Here is a 6,527-nt window from a genome sequence, read left to right on the forward strand (position 1 = left end):
AATCTAGATGCTTAGGGCTATACACCATCTTTCCAGTACTGCTTTTGTTACATATTTTGTTTCCATAAGTTTGGGCATGTTATGTTTTCATTTGTTTGTCTCAAGATATATTCAAATTTCCCTTTTCATTACTTCTCTGAGCCACTGGTTATTCAACAGTGTTATATAATTTCTACATATTTGTGACTTTTCCAGTTTTCCTTTCCTGTTGATTTCCAGATTCATTCCATGGTGGCCAAAAAAGATACTCAATATAATCCTAATATTCGTAAATTTGTCAAGACTTATTGGGTAATATAACATGCTCTATCCTGGAGAGTGTCCTGCATGCACTTGAGAAGAATGTGTGTTCTGCTGCTACTGGATGGGACATTCCATATATGTCTGTAAGGCCCATTTGTGTAGAGTTTTTAAATCTTCTTTTTCTTTGACCTTCTGTCTGAATGTTTCATTCATATTGACAGCGTACTGAAATTGCCCACTCTCATTGTAAGGCTATCTACTTCTCCCTTCAGTTCTGTCAGTCCTTCTTTCATATATTTAGGTGCTGTGTTATTGGTTGCATATATATTTATAATTTTTATATCTTCCTAGTAAATTAGCCCTTTTATCAATATATAATGTCATTGTTTTGTCTCTTCTGACAGTCTTTTCCTAAAGTTTATTTTGCTTAATATAACTCAGGCCATCCCTGCTCTCTTTTGGTCACCATTTGCATAGAACATCTTATCCCATTTTTTACCTTCAGCCTACATGTCAATCTAAAGTGAGTCACATGAAGACAGTGTATATAGCTGGATTTTTCTTTTTATTCTTTCAGCCACTCTTTATCTTTTGAGTGAGGAGTTTAATCCATTTATATTTAGAGAAATTACTGATGAAAAAGGACTTACTATTGTCGTTTCTTAGTAGTTTCATGTCTGGATTTCTGGACTTCTCACAAAGGGAATGGTGGTGTTGTTGCTGAACTGGTGTCTCTGTGGAAGAGAGAGTCTGGGGCTTCTTATCAGCCATCCTTCCAACTTCCTGCAAAGATCTAATTTTAATTAATCAGGATTATTTCAGGCTTACAGTGGTATTGAAGTTAAAATAATAACTGCAAATAACCAAAAATTAGTGGCATAGAGCTTCTAAAGTAAGGCAAGGCTTAAATAGTATAGTTCAAAGCTCTGTCTTTTTCTCCACCATTCAGGCAGGTTCACTCCTAACAGTGAGTGAAGTTGCCTATCACTTTAGCAGCCTGAATGAAAAGCTCCACCTAAAAAATTCTCTGATTGCCATGACTTGTATTATGTGCCTTTCCCTGAACCAGCCACAGTTTCCAGGAAAATGAGGTCACTAGTGCTCTGAAATTCATGCTATGAGAGACTATGGACTCTGAAAAACAATCTGAGGGTTTTGAAGGGGCGGGGGGTGGGAGGTTGGGGTACCAGGTGGTGGGTATTAGAGAGGGCACGGATTGCATGGAGCACTAGGTGTGGTGCAAAAATAATGAATACTGTTATGCTGAAAATAAAAAATAAATTAAAAAATAATAATAAATAAGCAAAAAATTCATGCTAATATGTGCTCATTGCAAGGCTGACAGCGATTTCAAAGATGTAATGAAATGGATTCCCCATTCAAAATGGGCTTCTGTTTCTATGAGAGTGTGAAGACCTGTAAGCTGAAAAAAAAGAAAAACCAACAGATTTTCTGTCTATCTCACTCTTAAAGACAAGTTTTATGACAACAGAATTGCTTAGGGTATCATTGTAATGTCTAAAACCTTAAAATACACTAAAACACCTAGTAATAAGGGAATGGTTAATAAATGGTGATATATAACTGACCTTTGAACAATGTAGAGAGATTAGGGGCACCGACCTCTGTGCACTCAAAAATCTGCATAGAACTTTTGACTCCCTCCTAAACTTAACCAACAATAGCCTATTGTTGAATGAAAGGCCTTACCAATAACATAAAGAGTTGATCAACACATATTTTGTATGTTATGTGTAGTATATACTGTAATCTTATAATAAAGTAAGCTACATAACAGAAAATGTTATTAAGAAAACCATAAAGAAGGAACACCTGGATGATTCAGCTGTTTAAGTGTCCTTCTTCCACCTGGGTCGTGATCCCTGGGATTGAGTCCTGCCTGAATCATGCCCCTTGCTCGGTGGGGAGTCTGTTTCTTCCTCTGTCTGCTGCTCCCCCCTACTTGTGGGCTCTCTCTCTATCCTTCTCACTCTCTGTCTGACAAATAAATACATAAAATCTTTAAAAAAAAAACCATAAGGAAGAGAAAATATATTTACAGTACTGTACTATATTTATTTAAAAATTCCATATGTAAATGGACCCATGCAGGGTAAAGGGTCAACTGTATGCATAAGACCATTAAAATTTGCATGCAAGGGTTTTACTAATGTGGGAAAACGTGTTATAATGTTAAATGACAAAATAAGGACACAACTTTAGAAGACTCTGTAGCAGAACGTAAGTATATAAGAGGTTGTAAAACACATAGGAAAAGATCTAGAAATGTTACAATAGAAAGAGTTGATACATCTGGATATAAAATAAAATTTTTTGCTTTTCTCTATTTTTCTATAACACATATAGATTTTACACTTAGAAAATAATCAAAATCTTAAAGTAAGTAGAGACAACAAAAGAAGTTTCTATGTTTACTAGCTTTATATTTGAAGATGTGTCTTAAAATTAGGATACTGGTATCACAGGAGGAATTATGAGGTGTGATAAATGTTTGAAAACAGAGGTTTAAACAGACAAATTGTGTTTCAACCAAGAGACTGGAGATTTCATTTATTTTGAAAATGAAGACTACATGAGCAGGCATTCAGGGATTTGGAATGGTTCCAATACATGACACCAAGGTACCTTTCTTAATTTTCTTTTTAAGTAGTGCAAACTATATTGGCACCTTGTTTAAGAAGCTGAGGTGTGTTCAGTGTTATATAGCCAACAGTCAAGTTTTAATAGGGGTAGAAAAGGATGCTTCTGCTCATTAACTCCACAGGGCTCACATTTGGCGTAGAACTTCAATAAAACCGAGAAATAAACGAGACTCCGAAATAAAACTGCGTGAACACTGGAAAGTGTATCTGTCGATGATGTGGCACTAAATAAAGTCGAATTTCTTTTAACAGTACCTGTTTCTAAGTAAAGTTAGAACCAATGACTCTTAGGGTGTGAGAGACTGATGTTAATTTCAGAAAACACTTTCCATCTGGATTCTTGCTGATGCTGTTCTTGTTCTTTTAATTACAGAGTTTTACATTGATTTGTTTACTTATTGTATTTCAGATTTAATTTTTAACATCTTCGCTGTGCTACTGCGAACGTCTTGCCTCCCGCTTTCCCTCTGTTCCTCACAGGCGGGCTCACACGGCACGCTGCCAGGAACGGGCCATGCGTTTCCTTGCACAGTGTCCTCCAACTAGAAAAGAGGCACATAATTATAAAAACATAAACTTATAAATTTGGCAACAGAGTAGAATCCACAATTTAAAGCTCCCAACCTAGGACGGTTGAGAGTTACAGATTCACGTACATAAATGCCTCCTCCTCATCTGTTCGCTGTTAGGACTGTGTCCAAAGACACGGACAAGGTTTCTGCTCTCAAGGAGCTTACAAAGTTGTTGCAGAAATGAACCTATAAATCACGACAATGAGGTTAAAAAATGGTGAGGACAGTAAGAGGAAAATCTGCTAATTAGGCAGAAAGGAAAGGAATTTTAGCTTATATCTGCAACGGCACAGAGAACTTCAGGCTGAGGGATTTCTTCTTTCTCTCTTCAGAAAAGTCACGGGTTTAGGAAAAGTGCCCTCGGGAGCACTGAAGAGCCCAGTGTGACTGCAGCCTAAGCATTTGATGAGGACAGAAAGTTGTATGCAGATTATCAAGGACTTGGATCCCGTGCTAGGGACCGGACATGATCTTACAGCAAATGGGAAGCCACGGGAGCGTGAAAGTAGCAGAGTGTGGCATGAACATTTCCGGGCTTTTGTAAGAGAAAGCGTGTGACAGAACAAATGATGAATTTAAAGGGCAAGAAAATATAAACAAGGAGGCCAGTCCAATGCAATAATCCACATGGGAAAACCAAAGGAATTCAACTAAGGCAGTGGCCGTGGAAATAAAGGTGGGGCGCACAACCCAAAGACGGTCCAGGGTTAGAACCAGCACAGCGATGCGCCTGAAACAGACACAGGCTGACTTCTCTGCGCCCCTTACTGGAGTAAGGACGCCGGCACTCTTGTCCGTTCAGTCTTCCAAACAGCCCTGGGAGCTGCTTTCTGCTTAGTATCCCTGTTTTCCAGCTGGGAGAATTGAGGTTCAGGGAGGTTAAGGAGTTTGTTCAAGGTCACGTAGCAAAGAAATGGTAGAGCTGGGACTTAATCCAGGTCTGAGTCCAGAGCTGGACAGACAGACCCCTGCAATACACACCCTCCAACGTGCCTGGGTGACCATGGGAAATGAGCAAGTGGCAACAGACGATGATCGTGTTGTTCCTGACATCAGTGACTTCAAGAATGGGGACTGGATTGGCTGGGATAAGGAATATATGAAGGAAATTGGTTTCTGGTAGAAAATCAATCAATCAATCTTAGTGTTGATATACAGATATATATCTATATCTATCTATCTACCTATAGGTCTATAGGTAGATAGATAGATCTTAGTTTTGCACACATTTACATTACCCTGATTACCCTGAAAAATGAAATACTGCTCTATTCAGTCGGAAGCCAGAAATTCAGGTTAGGGCTAAGGCTACAGCGCCCTGAGTGCCCCTTCTGGAGACTGCCTTCGAAGCCAGGGCAGAGTGCAATCTCACTGCAGAACATGTGATTAGAAGACACCAGCCCTGGGGACAGATGTCTGGAATCCCTTCTTTAAGGACTCAGGACTGGTGATGAGTCGGGAGAGAGAGGAAAAGAGCTTTCGGAGATGCAGCCAACACTTTGGAGAATGCAATGGTTAAGGAAGTCTAGGCAGATGAGAATTTTGAAAAAGTGATCCCCAAAAATAAAACACACCATTTCAAAAAGCCGAGTCTCAAATATCAAAGAGAGAGCCCATGGGGGGGGGGAGTATGGGGAGTTTGTTGCACTTGGCGTTCGGGAGATCTCCGCTGACATCTGAGAAGGTGGCCGGGGGGAGGCAGGAATCGGGCACCGGGCACACGGTGAGGTGCAGCCAGCAGGGCAGGCGGCAAGTGGGAGAGCTTTCTCTTGAAAAACGGATTCTTTTCTGGTGTCTGTGCTCATCTCTTCCTCAAATCCCACAGTGGAAATAATAGTGTTAAAAAGCAATAGCTACACTTTTAGAAGAACAATCAACACACGAGTAGTGTAAGAGAGGTGTTTTTCTTCTTTCAGCCGAGAGAGAGCCTGGATTGTTTTTGTTAAAAGAGAAAGCTTCCATGCTTTCTTCCTCTGGAGGGTATTCCATTCGTGAACCCCCTGCTGGCTTGTTTCTGCCCCCTTTAATGACTCACACACCTCACTGAAGCACCTTTCTATGGAGGTAAGTCTAGAGCGACCTCAACAAAGATGTACAAGGCAACAAAAGGCATCAGCAAAAGGCATCAGCAGTTTAGAACCAAACTGATTGCTTCTTGACCTTGAAATACACTCACATATAACATATACATGCAAAACCACAACAGATGTCAGCCACGAGAGAGACCTCAGAACTCCAGGAAGTTCTAGAGACAACCAGAGTTTTTCCATAAATTGGTAGACTCTGATATAGTTGATTTATTTTTTTAAGATTTATATATTTCTGAGAGAGAGAGAGCAAAGGAGAGAGAGCAGAGGGAAAGAGAGAACCTCAGGGGGAGGCTCCATGCCCAGTGTGGAGCCCGATGCAGGGCTTGATTGATCCCAAGACCCTGAGATCATGTCTTGAGCTGAAATCAAGATGTGGATGTTTAACCAACAGGGCCACCCAGGGACCCCTGATACAGTTGCTTTTAAACTACGAGGCAGCTGAGTTTCACATGTGCCATGGAGTGTTCTGGGAGTCTATCTTTACTTTGTTGATGGCAAGTGTGGTGAGCAGCAATAGATCAATGATCAATTGCCTGGATTTAGTCTCTCTAGTCAGGACCATAGAAAGGACCGTGGATTTATGAGGATCTCCACAGGCTCAAATGGAAACTACTTGGAAAAACAGAGGAGAGGTATCAAGGAGGTATAGTCACTGTAGGGGGCTTTCAATGGTCTCACTTGATAATGTGGGAATCTAAGAAACAAGCAGAGGAAAGAAAGTGTCTTGAGGAGCGTATGGCAGAGCCCAAGCGGCACAGGCTTTGGAAGCATCCACAGGAGTTTCATCACAAGAAAATGTTGCTAGTATTTTTCTGGTTTAAATAAGTATGGGGACAAGATGAAAGCCATCACTAAAAACAAATTTCTTGGGCTGTAGCAACTCTATCACAAGAGGCAGAAACATTAGCCACTGTGGAGAGGATTGAAAATTATTGTTACAAGATACATAGTAGCTATAT

At 40.3% G+C, this 6,527-nt stretch overlaps 1 long non-coding RNA gene across 1 annotated transcript; it reads right to left on the bottom strand.

Moving 5' to 3' along the window:
* Positions 1–903: 903 nt before the first annotated feature.
* LOC309855487 lies at positions 904–3,442 on the bottom strand. Its single transcript, XR_014306829.1, has 3 exons — positions 3,162–3,442; positions 2,077–2,241; positions 904–1,036 (listed from the first exon to the last, which is right to left on the bottom strand). It is a non-coding gene; the product is annotated as an uncharacterized lncRNA (long non-coding RNA).
* Positions 3,443–6,527: the final 3,085 nt, after the last annotated feature.

Source organism: Mustela nivalis (assembly GCF_964662115.1).
Source record: "Mustela nivalis genome assembly, chromosome: 20".
Lineage (NCBI taxonomy): Eukaryota > Metazoa > Chordata > Mammalia > Carnivora > Mustelidae > Mustela > Mustela nivalis.